At 30.9% G+C, this 17,462-nt stretch overlaps 1 protein-coding gene across 1 annotated transcript in view; it reads left to right on the forward strand.

Moving 5' to 3' along the window:
* The first annotated feature begins 2,922 nt into the window (after nt 1-2,922).
* LOC135959801 (uncharacterized) overlaps nt 2,923-17,462 on the forward strand; it is a 69,925-nt gene continuing 55,385 nt past the window's right edge. Inside the window, exons 1-2 of the mRNA XM_065510872.1 lie at nt 2,923-3,062; nt 10,878-11,551. The gene's annotated coding sequence lies outside the window, so the exon portion shown is untranslated. The remainder of the gene's footprint in view (nt 3,063-10,877; nt 11,552-17,462) is intronic.

Genomic DNA, 17,462 nt, shown 5'->3' on the forward strand with positions numbered 1-17,462 from the left:
AATATGAGTGATCACGGATCGAGCTCCTTTTCATTAATAAACGCTTATTTACAAAGATATCGACGATTAAAGATTTTAGAGATTTACATATAAAAATCGATTTTTAGTCAGAAATATGAGTGATCACGGATCGAGCTCCTTTTCATTAATAAACGCTTATTTACAAAGATATCGACGATTAAAGATTTTTCGAGATTTTCATATAAAACTCGATTTTTAGTCAGAAATATGAATGATCACGGGTCGAACTCCATTTCTTTATCAAACGCTTATTTTCGAAGATATCGACGATTTAATAGTTTTTTTGAGATTTTCATATAAAAATCGATTTTTAGTCAGAAATATTAGTGATCACGGATCGAGCTCCTTAAACGCTTATTTACAAAGATATAGACGATTTAAGATTTTTTGAGATTCTCATATAAAAATCGATTTTTAGATTTTTAGTCAGAAATATGAGTGATCACGGATCGAGCTCCTTTTCATTAATAAACGCTTATTTACAAAGATATCGACGATTTAAGATTTTTTGAGATTTTCATATAAAAATCTATTTTTGGTCAGAAATATGAGTGATCACGGATCGAGCTCCTTTTCATTAATAAACGCTTATTTACGAAGATATAGACGATTTAAGGCTTTCTGATATTTTCATATAAAAATCGATATTTGGTCAGAAATATGAGTGATCACGGATCGAGCTCGTTTTCTTTATTAAACGCTTATTTACAAAGATATAGACGATTTAAGATTTTTTGAGATTTTCGTACAAAAATCGATTTTTTGTCAGAAATATGAGTGATCACGGATCGAGCTCCTTTTCATTATTAAACGCTTATTTACAAAGATATCGACGATTTAAAATTTTTTGAGATTTTCATATAAAAATCAATTTTTGGTCAGAAATATGAGTGATCACGGATCGAGCTCCTTTTCTTTATTAAACGCTTATTTACAAAGATATAGACGATTTAAGATTTTTTGGGATTTTCATATAAAAAGATTTTTTTTGAGATTTTCGTATAAAAATCTATTTTTGGTCACAAATATGAGTGATCACGGATCGAGCTCCTCTTCATTAATAAACGCTTATTTACATATAAATAAACGCTTGAGTGATCGACGACTTAAGATTTTTTGAGATTTTCACTTAAAAATAAAATTTTGATCAAAAATATGAGCGATCACGGAGCTCCTTTTCTTTATTAAACGCTTATTTACAAAGATATCAACGATTTAAAATTTTTGGAGATTTTCATATAAAAATCGATTTGTAGTCAGAAATATGAGTGATCACGGAGTAATATGAGTGATCACTGATCTAGCTCCTTTTCTTTATTAAACGCTTATTTTCAAAGATATAGACGATTTAAGATTTTTTGTAATTTTCATATAAAAATCAATGAGTGACCACGGATCGGGCTCCTTTTCTTTTTTAAACGCTTATTTACTAAGATATCGACAATTTATAATTTTTTGGGATTTTCATATAAAAATTGAATTTTAACAAACATGAGTGATCACGAATTGATCTCTTATTCTTAAAACGCTTTTTGGGATTTCACTATTAGTATCGATTTTTTATCAGGAATATGAGTGATCACCAATCGAACCCCTTTTGTCTTTTAAACGCTTATTTACTAAGATATCGACAATTTATAATTTTTTGAGATTTTCATATAAAAATATTGAAACAAATTTAACTTAAATTCCTAACACTATAAATTTTACTTATTATGCACCTGTTGAAGAGGTTTGTACTTATGTTAATAGCTTCTTGGAAATACTTTTTGCTGGAGGGTCAGCGTTTTACATATTTTGTTAGTAATATAGTGATGTAATAAACATAAAAGTTTATCTTTATAGAAGCCGGAAAATATGCTATAGAATTTATTTATAATTTAATAAACATTTACAGTTAGCTTCACACCACGCAAACATGTTTTGCAAACAGCGCTGCAAAAACAACAACAAACTGATGGTTTTTTACACAAAGGGTTACAACAACAAGAAAAATAACGTTAATATAGATACGGCTTGACACATGAACAGGAAACTTAATTTCCTTTGAGAATATCCGGTCTTTAAAAATTTGTTTTTGTGTTTCGCTTTTTCTATTCGAAATGCTTAAAACAAAAAGATTTAATCAAGGCTTTTGTGTTAAAAAAAAATAGCATGAATTATTATAACAGCAACGTGAACATTAAAAGGGAAATTGAATGAAATACACAAAGTAATAATATGAAACAAATCGAAAAAGATAAGAGAACAAAGAGCAAAAATAACACAAAATTTCTTATAAAAGAGTACAAGTTGTATACAAATTTAAGAGTAAAAATATTTTTAGATTCATTTTACTTTCAAGTATAAATATTATGAAAATTTAAAATCTCCAGTTAGTTGTCATTTGTTTGGCGTTCGCGTTAGACGTGTTAAGACGTGAAACTCGGTGGGAAAACAAAACGGAAGTACGTAAACAAACTAACGGTATTAACACACACATACATACATATATAATAAAAAAAAAAAAACCACTACTAATACTTATGCAACTGTAAATGCAACCGCTCCTGCTACTACTAACACACTAACACGTGTCGCAAACTACAATAAAAGATAATAAGAATAAAAAAGAGAGAGAAAAAAGTAAAAATAAAAAACAAACAAACGATTTATGAATGAAAATATATTTGGCGGAACGTAGAAAAAAATTATCAAAAATATATATGAAAAATATAACTAATGTGAATAAATTAAATAAATACGAGTTGAATTATACAAGTTAATATGCAATATTTTGATAAAAAGAAAAATATTTAAGTAAATAATTTCAAATAAATAAATATGTAACAAATGGAATACAATAGAATAAAATAATACTGGTACTCAAACAAACACTTAACAATTGTTTGTTTACTTAATAATCATGTATAAATAATAAATAAATACTTAAATGTGTGAATTTTTTGTTTAATCAAGTGCAAAATTAAGAGATTAAATATGAAAACTTTTGGATAACAGTGTTTCTTAATGTGTTTTACTATTTAAATGGATTAAATCAAGTAAGAGATTGTTCAGTAGGGCTGAATCGACTGAGTTATACCCTCCACCAAGATTTTAAAAAAATACATACTGGTCTAAGTGTAATCAATAAAAACATCCTGCTAAATAAGGATTTGTGTTTAAAAAAAATATTAAAATATTCAGATCGATGGCTTAATATATATACAAGGTGGCACAAAAGTAAACTTCCGATGTTTTTCTTTTAATTTTTTTTACATCAAGTCGAGAATATGATGTCATGTAAATGGCAGCCGCCACAGTTGATTGTCATTTGAGCCCTTTTTATGGCATTTTCCATCACTTTGGCCAAAACTTCCGGCGATAGGTCCTCATATTCTTGACGGATATTGTCTTTAAGAGCTGCAAGAGTCTGAGGCTTGTTGACATAAATCCGCGACTTCAAAAAGCCCCACAAAAAGAAGTCTGGAGCGGTCAAATCAGGCAATCTTGATGGCCAGTGCAAATCGCCAAAACGGGAGATTAGGCACCCGGGAAATGCATCCTTCAGCATATCTGTTGTGACACGTGCAGTGTGTGCCGTTGCACCGTCCTGTTGGAACCACATGTTTTCCAATCCCAATTCATCAAGTTGCGGCAAAAAGAACTCGATGATCATTGCTCTGTAGCGCTCACCATTCACAGTAACCGTTTGGCCCGAGACGTCTTCGAAGAAAAAAGGTCCGATGACTCCTCCAGCGAAAACAGCAAACCATACAGTGACTTTGAGCGGCTGTAATGGCTCTTCGTGGGTTACACGCGGATTTTCAGTTCCCCAGAAGCGTAAATTTTGATTATTTACGTACCCGCTAAGATGGAAATGGGCCTCACACTCATGATTGTTTTTGATCAAAAAACCGACCGATTATTGGTCAAATAAATAGTCAGCAATATTCCGCGTTCTGGAGCAGTGTAGCGTAACATTGTTTATTAACGTGTATTTCGCATGTGTTTACTACACAAATCTCAAAACAGAACTGACATTAGGGGCCAATCGCAAAATGTATAGCATTTTCTGATAGGAGGATTAATTTTGCGTCACTTTTTCCGGAAATCCTCCCATTAACGATTTTATAGTTGCTTCCGTTATGTCCTGTTATAGCTTTCCTGTGTTCTTTAATTTTGGAAAGTTTAGTGTATTTGTCCCCCGTGGTACAAAATTTACATTATTGTTTGAATACCATTCAAGGGCGTCTTTACAATAGTGGCATGATGCCAAATCGGGCCAAAAATATGTAGGCACTCTGTGGTGTTTTAAGAAAGGCAAAAGTAGTTTTTGTAGACAATCCGTAATATATATTTCTGAATTTAACGTGCCTGATGTCACAAATGATTGGCTTCTTTGCCACAACTGCAAATGGCTTGCCAAACAAGAAATTTCTTGGGGTTTTTTTGCTCGGTATTATTCCTGAACATTACCTCGTCCATCAGCTACTTAAAAATCTTGAACCGGAAGTTGTGAAAAGTCTGCCAGTACATAAGTTTCCTTATTCATCACACAACAGGTGTATTTTTTATAAAATTTGACCTCAATTTTTTCGCTCGTTCTATTGCTTCTAAGTTCTTTACCGAATTGCGATCTATAACTTTCTTAACTTTATACGACTTCAACCCAGCATTGGCTCTGCGCCCAAAAAAATCAAAGCATTTAACTTTTCGAGCTGCTTTTGTGATAGAAGTGTTCGTTGCTCTTCGAAAGAGTTGTTCGACTTATTTTGGCTTACCAGTATCTGTTAGACCTTTTTTTCTTCCTGACCTGGGATTTCTTTCAATGTTCAAGTCTTCCTTATGCTGTTTAATGGCTTTGGAAACAGTATGACGATGAACATGAAATTAAATATTTTTCTGCACGCCCTTAACCCTCTAATCCGCAAGAGTGCCAAGGCATGTATAACAAAACACCAATTATCTCTAAAAGTAATTTTTTTTTTACGGTGACTTTAGTTACAGATTTGTTAACATTTCTCCCAAAGGTCGAAATGTATTCTGACTTTTAGTTTTTGTTCTGTCAGCTGTTTTAGTACGTAAAATTTTGTGTGTGATTTTTTTTAAAAATCAAAGTTTTACTAACTGGCCTGATCTATTCGAAATATTAAAGGAATGGCAGATAGAGACCGCAGACGGATTAAATTATCCACCTTGACTCATGATCAGTTCGTACTCCACAAGAAGATCCACAGGTCGTAGAAAGTAAAACATATTTTCTTACTTTTTGTATTTTTTTCATTAGTTTTTCAATAAAATCGTAACATAATTAAATTTTACATCTTCCATGATACAACAATATAAGGTACACTCAGTAGAAAATAAATTCTCAATTATACAATTCTTGTAACGTCAAACAAAAGAAAATATAAAAAAAAAATATGAAAAAAATCAAAATCAAAATTTGACGTTATAGGGCTGAATATTGAAAACTCTCCCTAATGATTCTACCTTCTACAATTATTGTATCATGACATCTTCCTTAACAGGCAACGATGCCTTGAGACACGCTTTGTTTAGCTTTTTAAAGTTTGCGGTTTACAGGGTTAAAAATAACTGGTAGTGTACAAAAACCGATTTCATTGTGATTCGTAAAAAGCTCTCCCCTCCAACAAAACATGATAGTTTTATAATAGATGCTCATCCGGACATCTGATTCTGGCGAAAAGTGTTTCCACTTTAAACAAGAAATCTGAAACAAATCCATTTCCATTGTATGTTACTTTCCACTTCACAAGTTTTATGTAATTCGCAATTCTGCTTTGGTTTTCCGAAGGAAGAAACTTATTGCTTTTGGTATCGGTAACGACTTTTCTTTCTCAGATATAAATTGTAGATGGGATCAGGGGTACCGCAAGGCTCCGTTCTTTCTCCTACTCTATTCCTTATTTTTCTAAATGAACTTCTAAGTCAAACTTACAACCCTATCTATTCTTTTGCAGATGACAGTAACATTTGCCATTCATATTCATTCAAATATAGGACAAGCCTTTTGGAGATTGAGGCAACGAGGCAAAACATAAATGATACACTTAACCAAGATCTTGTGACAATCTCCGAATGGGGTCATGCGAACAGAGTCGATTTTAATGCACGTAATACTCAATGTTGTATGTTAACACACAAACGCACGACAGATCATGTTGCTTCATCTGTTTCTATGGGTGATGTAAATATTAAGGAATCAGAAGCTCTCGATGTTCTAGGCATGAGAATTCAGTGTGATGTTCGCTGGACAAAACATATTTTTCAAGTGTCGAAAGAAGCATTCAAGTGTCTCGGTTTTCTAAGACGGTGTAAGAAATACTTCACTTCATCTGATCTCCTTACTATTTACACCACTTATATCCGACCCAAAATGGAATACAACTCTCATGTATGGGCCGGTCCTTCGAAGTCTATTTTGGAGTTACTCGACCGCGTACAGGAGAGGGCGAAGGTGCTTATCAGCGACAGTAGGGTATCCAGCTCTATTGATTCTCTGGAGTATCGTCGCAATGTGGGTTGTGTTTCACTGTTCTATCGATATTACAATGGAATGTGTTCTGCTGAAATTAGGGAACTTGTTCCCGATACCCGTAGTTTCTTACGAAATACGCGTTCATCAGCGGGGGCACATCCATTCGTGGTCGATTGGTCAGTGGATCGCACAACACACTACAGAGAAAATTCGTTTTTTAGCCGTACCGTCCGTATGTGGAATAAGCTTCCTGTCGAAGTATTTCCTGTCCCTTTCAATGTAGGAAAATTCAAATCAAATGTCCACAAACACTACTCCCTCTATCCTCCTTCCCATAATCTATTTTCCTAGTTCCAACACAATGCATTGCATGAGTAAGGGTCATCCCGTGAGTGCTGGTCCAAGCAAAAAAAAAATATTGACGTTAATTCTTTTCTGAGTATTAATCATTGTTTGTTGCATTATGGCAATTAATGAGTCAAGTGCGGAAGAGGATGTGTCATTATTAGTATTAGGAGCTAAGGGAGCATTATTGTTCGGAAGAGAATACTGTTAACAAGGCTGATTCATTATTGGTTTTAAAGAAACTCTTTCACTACCAGGAATATTAACGTGTGGTTCCGAAGCCGAAATTTGATTGCTACGAAATAATTTGTATGTCCTGAAATAATGTAGATGATGGTGAGCTATTTGAAATTTGTGGCCTAGGAATTTGTTGTGGCCTATTCGCCGGAGAATGAATTACTCTAGGTTTTGGACTACTGGTGCTACACAGTAATTCCACCGATATATTATTTGTTGCAGCAGAAGAACCTTGTCTTTTTCCAAATGAACTATTTCTATTGCACAGCGAGTTCACTCGGATGTTCAAGGGATGTCGTCTCAGCAATCACTTCTGCTACAACAACCACATATAGTTCTCATCAATATCATCCAGTTTAGGCCGAAAGATCTTTATTATAATGTCGCGATATCGAGCGACAATAACTGCTGGACCAGCTTAATTTTCGTAGATGTATGTTCCAATCATGCCTACTGTCGAAAATCAGCACAAACAAGTGACACGTTGTAGATGAATTTGATTTTCAGAGAATTCATATGTGATTATATTTTTACAATTAACAAAGTCATCAAGATAAAAGTAGTCTCTTCGCTTAAAATGATTTTGCTCATTATTTTTGAAATATTGTTCAACCATAAAAATGCGTTGCTCTCTCATGTTAGTCTCAGCTGTCAAACTGTGTTTTGGTTTAGCAAACTCAAATCACCCTTTAAATATCCATGTGTTTAAATTTTCAAACATTTCCAAATTTAATTGCCACAGAAAACGTCCATGGCAAATTGTATGGAAGTATCATATTTGTTTTTAGTCAGTATTAACTAATATTTGTTCTTGCCATCAGCAAACAACATACATACGTGTTTTTGTTTGAAATGTCTATGAAATAAACCCTACTAGCACAAAAAAAAAATCGTAAAAAAAGGTTAAAATGGAAAATAGAAAATAAATGAATAATTACAGGTCATTTTCTATATAAACTCATCTCATGTTACATGTTACATTTAAGAAAATACGAATAATTTTTCACAATTCTATGGAAAATTAATGGTTACAGCTATTTGCAGTTTACTAATGTTCTGTAAACAATTTATCAGTGCATAATAATGTTATCCTTTTACAAAATATTTTAGACAAAATGTTTTTAAACTAGCAAAATAGCGTTAGGAAATATTAATTTACAATATATATCCAGCAATTGTAGGTGACTATATCAAACTAGTGATTTTTTTTATCATTTATGGCAGTGATCGGCATGTAGAGAACGTGGATTATAATAACATGTTATGTACATTATATTTCTGTTGTAATCTGATTTCCAACGAAATGTAGGATGATTATATGAAATTATGAAATCTTTTATACAATTTAAATGTATAAACAAAATAAATGACAATGAAAGCCCAATGAAAGATAATTCTATGAGAAAATGTTTTATTTAATAATGTCGTTGGAAATGTCTATGAAAATAACTGCTCATCTTTTGAGGCCAAGAACAAATCCAGCCAATTTCAGATACTCTGTTCTGAAGTTTCTTTTGTTTTTTAAAAAACCACACAATCTGCGAAGCGTTCTGCTGGTTTGCAGATACCCCCAGAGTCTCTGACGGGAATCGAACCAGCAACCCTCAGATTAATAGTCCAGCACACTATAGAGACTATCCCAGGTAGAGCGTTCTGCATTGATCGAAACTATAAACCGGGAGAGGCAAAACTTTCCAAACACTTCATTCTAAATACTTTTTAACAGGTATTGTAACATGTGTCCGAGCATTTTAATGATGGAATATTACGATTTCATGTCTGGCCATATATTCTGGGCATTTTTCGACCAATGCTCGCTTCAAACGAATCAGTTGTGTTCGGTACAGGTACCCTGTTATGTTCTGGGCAGATTTCAGCAGATATTTGTCTTTGGTGTGGATTCGGCTAGTTGGCCGGGCTTCGCATGCAATCTCTTACGCTTCGGGTTATCGTAATGGATCCAGTTTTCATCGAATGATAAACGATTCGGTGCAAAAGTGATTTTCTTTTATAGCGTTCAAGCTCTCAGCTTAAATTCGTATGGTACCCAATTTTTCTGCTATTGAATGGATCCTGCTGCTTGCAAACGTTTGGAAATAGCTAACTGAGTAGCTCCCAATGATTTTGCAACCTCTTGTTGAGTTTGTCAACAATTTGCATGGAGTAATGCCTCCAATTTTTATACCCTACACCACCATAGTGGGGAGGGTATAATGCGTTTGTGCAGATGTTTGTAACGCCCAAAAATATTAGTCTAACACCCACCTTAAAGTATATGTCGACTTAGAATCACTTTCTGAGTCGATTAAACGATGTTCGTCCGTCTGGTTGGCTGGCCGGCTGGCTGGCTGTCCATGTAAACCATGTGCGCAGAGTACAGGTCGCAATTTTGAAGATATTTCGATAAAATTTGGTACATATTACTTTTTCGGCCCAAGAACCAAGCCTATTGAAACTGGCTGAAATCGGTCCATTATTTCGGACTTTATCGGTAATAAATGTTTAATTTATATAGATATCTATACAAATTCCACTCCAAATAAGTTTTATATATACAAAATTCATGTCACCAATTTTTGTTACGATCGGTTCATAACTAGTCATAGCTCCCATATAGACCCGCTTCCGAAAATCGCTTTAACGTGCATAAATCGCTTACAAATGTTGGTTTATACACAAAATTCAACATAAATAACTTTCATATAGATATAAATCACACGACCTAATTTCATGGTGATCGGTCCATAATTGGTCATAGCTCCCATATAAGGCCCACTTCGGAAAATCACTCAAAAATATAAATTATTGAAATTTTAAAAGAAAAATGTTTTTGCTCTTTTACTTAGTGTAGGGTATTATATGGTCGGGCTTGACCGACCATACTTTCTTACTTGTTGGTCTTCAATTTTTTTTTGCCAGGCCTGGGCGATCTTTGTCTTCCGTGTCAAAAACACCACTTCTGAACCTCACCAACCATCTCTCGAACATTGAAACCGATGAAACACATTCGCCATAAGCTTTCAGCGGCGCATTTTTCAAATTAATGAAGTAAAGCTAAAATTCCCGCATATGATGATTTGTTGGCACAAATTTAGACCAATTTGCACTGCAGTGTTCAACAGATAAGTTATTAAAAAGAAAAACCGCGTTCGAAGGAAACGTCATCTATTGTAAATACCGCATTTTTAAGTCATACACCCAATATCAGTAAAGATATTTCAGCGGTAACGGCAATTGGAGTTATTTAGGTAACGATAAGTTAACGGTAATGGCAGTGGAGCTGAAAGGGTAATGGTTATGGTAGCCATCTTAACAAGTATACAATTTCGGAGAAATTAAGATAATGGAAACAGTTTTGTTGTCCCTCGTAAGTTTTGAAAATCCCGCTATTTTTTACCTATTTTGAAAACTTTCTCTCTTTTTGTAAAACCAAAACTGGGCATCCTAATATCTAGCGACATATTAATTCGAATAGCTGTCCTCAAAATTATCAACAAAAACAATTTTATCTATAAACAAATCAGCCTAATGTATAAATATATGAATATTCCCGTTTTTTGTGAATGAACTTTTAGCTGAAAAAGTGCTAAAGTTGGACTATAAATGTCATTATGACAACACTGGTGGAGGGTATGAAAACTTTTTCAACATTTTAATGTAAAACACTGTTTTAAAGCCCATTTCTCTTTTATTTTTTTTGCGTGAAATTTCCTTGTAAACAAAAATAAATCAACATGAACAAAAATAATAAATATGTACATACAAACAAGTATAAAAAAAATATATAAAGAACAGAAAAGACAAAAATAAACACACTGACTAAAAATAAATCTCAGCATGTGTTTGTATATGAGTGTACCCCTTTGGATAAATGTGGAACGTATAACGACAGCTATCTCGACAACTGCATCACAGCTGTTTGATGTCTCTCTAGTCATATTTTTATTAAATTGTAAATCGTCAACAGCGGTAGCTACAACAGCAACAGCAGTCGCCGCACCAACAGCGCCATCAGCAACTACATTAAAACCAGCACGTCACGAATGTAAACAATTGAAGCAACGTCTACAACAACAAACACAAGCAACAATTTTCACACAATCGCAAGCAGCACCTTCATCACCCACAAACACTGCAGCAGATCATAAAATTCCTCACTGTTCGTTACCACCCCATATCGTCAACATCATCAGTGTAGGTGATGCCGGTGTTTAAACAACAACATAATTAAACAACAAACAAGACAACAACAACAACAAAAAAACAAACATAAAATAATTAAAAAATTTAATTAAAGTGCAGAAAAGAATAAAATTTTGAAAAAACAATATTTATATGTGCTATATAATATAATATAGTAAAGTACCTTTAGAAGTGCTTCAGAAATCCATAAGTAGATATAAAAGTGCAGCAATCTTTTTGTTTTAGCAAAAAATTGTTTATGTTTAGTGCTTAATAAAGAAGGTGCGTGCTTAATTCATATAATAAGTAAAATATAAACATTTAATTAAATAATTAACTAAATGAAATAGTAATATAAAAAATAGCTTTTGTAAAAAAAACTACTATTGCTGTTAAATATACTCCCTCCCTCTGTTGTTGCTAAAGGTAGGGGAATAAAAATATTATTGTGTGATATTAAAAAAATTAAATATTAAAAACTTCTTCATATTAAACAAGTAAAAGAGCTATATTCGGCTGCGTCGAATCTTATATACCCCTTATATACCAAAGTACTAGGGTGGGTCAATATGTCCGCGATGTTTTTAATTTCCCGGCTCTTAACTGGAAGGGCAACACTGCTCCTGTCAACAGACATCTGTCAGTTGACTCCTGTCAAAATTTGAACAAGCTGCGTTATTTAGTTTGAGTTTGATAGCTGACTACCTCATGACTTGAGGAGAAATTGGAAAAAGGTGAATTTCGTCTGCTCATTAAGCATTTTTTTTTTTGCGGAAAAAAACCATCACTCAAATAAAGGCTAAGCTTGATAAATACCATGGGAACTCTGCGCCATCAATTTCAATGGTAAACAAGTGGTTTACTGAATTTTGTTGTGGCCGTACAAGAACGGAATAAGCCGAACGTTTTGGACGTCTAGTTGAAGGTTGTACACCCAAAACAATGGGAACGTGGTGTTGGAAATCGGAGATTGAAAGTGCGAGAGATTATGGAAGCCTTAGGCATCTCACTTGGCTCAGTGGTTTCGATTTTGGATGATCACTTGGGTGTGAGAAAGCTTTACGCCTGAGGGCTGACGAAATGCTCCCTCTTCTGCCCTATTCTCTGGATTTAGCCCCGAGTGACTATTTCTTGTTTCCAAACCTGATGATTTGACTCCAACGATGAAATCATCTCACAAAAAAATACCAATTTTTTTTTTTGTTTAAACCTGTATTTCATTAAAATCGGCATGGACTTTCTGACCCTAGAGTACTTTAATAGACAGATTGAAAATATTTTTTAGATGAAAGAATTTGTTTTGGTTAAAACAAACTTGGGATATAAAATATTTTGTCCGATTTTTCCCTTTCTTTCTGGAAACATATGGATTCCCTGCCGAAAGAACTGCTCAAGAACAAATAATAATCTGTTCCAAAGTGAAAAATTAATTTTTTTTTAAATTAAAAAAAAAAAATTTAAAATTTAAAAAAAAATTAAAAAACTATTTCGAACAAACAACTGGAAAAAAAAATTAAAATTTTGTTTTACCTAAAAATATTTAAAAATTTTATTTTAAAGTATAATTTGGTGCAGGGTATATAATATAGCTCTCTTACTTGTTTAAATTAAAATAGAATAAATAAAAAAAGTCGAAAGTTGTACTTTTTAAAAATCCAAAAAGTCGAAAGGTCGACTTTTTGTTTCAAACTGTTTGAAAATTTATACCCATGATATTCACTGTTAATGATATTCATCTTGATGATCTAAATTAAGGGCTAAAAGCCACCATAAATCGCCTGTCTGCTACGTTATTTATTCTAGGTCAAAGGTCACAAACGCTTATTTCACTTTAAATGCTTTATAAAATTTAAGTAACAATTATTAAATAATTAAATTATAAGCTAAAATGTTGTATGGGATCTCTCTCCAAATTTAATGCATTCAAATTCATCTCTCATACCAAAAACCAAAATCAACATTTTCTTTCAACCTATTAAATTAAAATTTTACTTCCACACTGTGAAAGTGACAATCAATGAACACAACAGGCACGCATTTTAAATCAAGACGTATTAAAAGGAATAAATTTAATTAAAAAAAAAATAACGTACAAATAATAATATTTATAATGTTAACGGTTGAAATGTGATAAAAGGTATACGCTGTATTTGTTTAAACAAATATTGTATATGTATTTAATTTCACAGACAGATTTCATACGAAATAAAAAGAAGAAAAAAAAAAACAAATCCATTTACATCTTGATTTTGTAATTTAAATTTTGTTTTTTATTATTTGTGTGTAATTTCTCATTTCATGGTGAAATAATTAAACAAATATGAATGAATAAAAATGTACATATGTAGATGTAAATTTATCAGCAGCAGGAATGGAAAATGAAATAATAATATAAAAACTGAACTTTTTTAAGCCTCAGATTAATAATATGGAACAATTTTAATTACCAAAAATATACAGGGGTTCCCATTTAGCTATTCTATTTTAATGGAGTCCATAGAGTTCGATCACTTCGTTTTTCTTACTTATTAGCAAAAGTAGTGAAGTAACGATATCCTTAAAGTTACAACTACAAAAAATCATAAGTATGGTGTTTTGAACTTGATATAAAAATTTTTGAAACTGGCTGTCTTATACACCTTTTGCAACAAATTTACATTTTCTTCAGAATTTTACAAGATTTTATATACAAGATTTTCTATGGAAAATGCTGTTATACACAAGATTTTCTATGGAAAATGCTGTTATACACAAGATTTTCCATGGGAAATGCTGTTATACACAAGATTTTCTATGGAAAATGCTGTTATACACAAGATTTTCTATGGAAAATGCTGTTATACACAAGATTTTCTATGGAAAATGCTGTTATACACAAGATTTTCTATGGAAAATGCTGTTATACACAAGATTTTCTATAGAAAAAACTGTTATACACATTACTTTCTATAGAAAAAACTGTTATGCACATTATTTTCTATAGAAAAAACTGTTATACACATTATTTTCTATAGAAAAAACTGTTATACACATTATTTTCTATAGAAAAAACTGTTATACACATTATTTTCTATAGAAAAAACTGTTATACACATTATTTTCTATAGAAAAAACTGTTATACACATTATTTTCTATAGAAAAAACTGTTATACACATTATTTTCTATAGAAAAAACTGTTATACACATTATTTTCTATAGAAAAAACTGTTATACACATTATTTTCTATAGAAAAAACTGTTATACACATTATTTTCTATAGAAAAAACTGTTATACTCATTATTTTCTATAGAAGAAATTGTTATACACAATATTTTCTATAGAAAAAACTGTTATACACAATATTTTCTATAGAAAAAACTGTTATACACAATATTTTCTATAGAAAAAACTGTTATACACAATATTTTCTATAGAAAAAACTGTTATACACAATATTTTCTATAGAAAAAACTGTTATACACAATATTTTCTATAGAAAAAACTGTTATACACAATATTTTCTATAGAAAAAACTGTTATACACAATATTTTCTATAGAAAAAACTGTTATACACAATATTTTCTATAGAAAAAACTGTTATACACAATATTTTCTATAGAAAAAACTGTTATACACAATATTTTCTATAGAAAAAACTGTTATACACAATATTTTCTATAGAAAAAACTGTTATACACAATATTTTCTATGGAAAAAACTGTTATACACAATATTTTCTATAGAAAAAACTGTTATACACAATATTTTCTATAGAAAAAACTGTTATACACAATATTTTCTATAGAAAAAACTGTTATACACAATATTTTCTATAGAAAAAACTGTTATACACAATATTTTCTATAGAAAAAACTGTTATACACAATATTTTCTATAGAAAAAACTGTTATACACAATATTTTCTATAGAAAAAACTGTTATACACATTATTTTCTATAGAAAAAACCGTTATACACATTATTTTCTATAGAAAAAACTGTTATACACATTATTTTCTATAGAAAAAACTGTTATACACATTATTTTCTATAGAAAAAACTGTTATACAAATTATTTTCTATAGAAAAAACTATTAAACAAATTATTTTCTATAGAAAGAACTGTTATACAAATTATTTTCTATAGAAAAAACTGTTATACACAATATTTTCTATAAAACAAACAGTTATATACAATATTTTCTATAGAAAAAACTGTTATACACAAGATTTTCTATAGAAAATAATGTTATACACAAGATTATCTATAGAAAATAATGTTATACACAAGATTTTCTGTAGAAAATACTGTTATACACATGATTTTCTGTAGAAAATACTGTTATACACAAGACTTTCTGTAGAAAATACTGTTATACACAATATTTTCTATAGAAAAAACTGTTATACACAATATTTTCTATAGAAAAAACTGTTATACACAATATTTTCTATAGAAAAAACTATTATACACAATATTTTCTAAATTATTTGATCGATTCAGAAAGTGATTCTGAGTCGATCGGTAAACTTTGTTTTGGTTGAACTAATATGTTTGGCGTTACAAACATCAGCACAACCGCACTATACCCTCTCCACTACAACTGGTGGGCTATAAAACGACCAGCATATTAAACAAATTGTTTTAGTAAATTCATTAAATTATTAACAGAAATGCGTAAAACTATGTGTTATTATTTTTTTGTTTATATACTTGTCCAAAATGTCCAAAACCAGCGATTTGAAACATTCCAAAATGCCCCACTCTCCCCCTAATGCTTTTATCAATTATAATAGAATTTATCAGAATAGAAAAATACTTACACATACACACACACATAAATAAATATAAATTTAAAAAAAAAAACTTAAAAATAATCAAAACTATCAGCACACACATGCATAAAAATAAAAGATTTTTCCGATTTTCCTATCGCAGCACTTGTGAGCAATAAATTGTATTTGCCATTTTGCTTGTTTTATTTGACTGGTTTGTTCTTCAACCATAATCTCCATAAAATATGATGAAAATCAACAAAAAAAATTGTATTTATTAAAAATGTTATGTACAATATTATATACATATGGGCAATTCCATGTCATCGTACGTGACATTTGTACACCTATAGAGTGGAATAGATTTTGCAAAAATAACAATATCTGAAAAATAATAATTTATATTCCATTCAGAGGGTACTATATTTTAAAAAATAATAAATTCTTTCGAAACATTGTTGTCCAAAATATCGTACGTGACATAAAACGGAAGTAATTTTGAGGTATAAAATTTGTGAATCGTGAGAAGCGTTATGTTTTCTTTTAATTTCTTACACTAAAACAAATATTTTTCCTTTACAATTCATCATATTTAAATAAAGACAATCTTTGGATGATTTTATAATAAACAAAATTTATTGTCGTACGTGACATACCGTACGATATAGATTTTTCTCTTGTAGTAAAACAATATAGATATATTCTGTTAATATACATATGTATTCAAAAACTAAAAAAATAAATAACAAAATATATATTCGGTGTCAAAAAACAAGGAGTCAAATTCATTTTATACTACATGCTAATTGGGCGCTTAGTTTTTGCCGCCTTTTTAGCCTAATACATAATAATTAAATTAAAAAAATTAAATATAGTCAGTTTAAAATATTCTTTTTGTCCTTAAAATGTTGTAATAAGCTTTAAAATTTTAGGTTTAAATAATTTTAAAATTGTACTATATTTTAATATTTTCTCCTATTTAAATCATCTTGAAAAAAGTTTCAAAGATTTTTGTTTTTTCAGTCGTGGTTGTCATTCTCGTGGAATTGCCCATATGTCTGTATGTATGTTTTTTGGTAAAAAACTGCCTGTGCGCTGCAGCATTGATATACGTAGTGTGTGTGTTTAAATTGTTTATTGACTAATGAAAAACTAATAAAATTTATTTATGAATTTGTATATAAAAAACTGCAAAGGACCCGTTAATATTTTGATAATAATATTTATTTATATTTAAAACATATTATATCAATATTATTTTATTACATTTCTGTTTTAGATGATTTGTCCAGGCAGTTTTTAATGTGCTTAAATTTTATCAAAGACCTAACTCAGTTGTCAAAAAACCTAAATGGTGAGAATGCATTAGTAAAAAAAACTATGTAGAACAAAAAAAAAAGGATTTAAGCAGCTCATAATAGATACGACCCTTTT

This window comes from Calliphora vicina, chromosome 5 (assembly GCF_958450345.1).
Source record: "Calliphora vicina chromosome 5, idCalVici1.1, whole genome shotgun sequence".
Lineage (NCBI taxonomy): Eukaryota > Metazoa > Arthropoda > Insecta > Diptera > Calliphoridae > Calliphora > Calliphora vicina.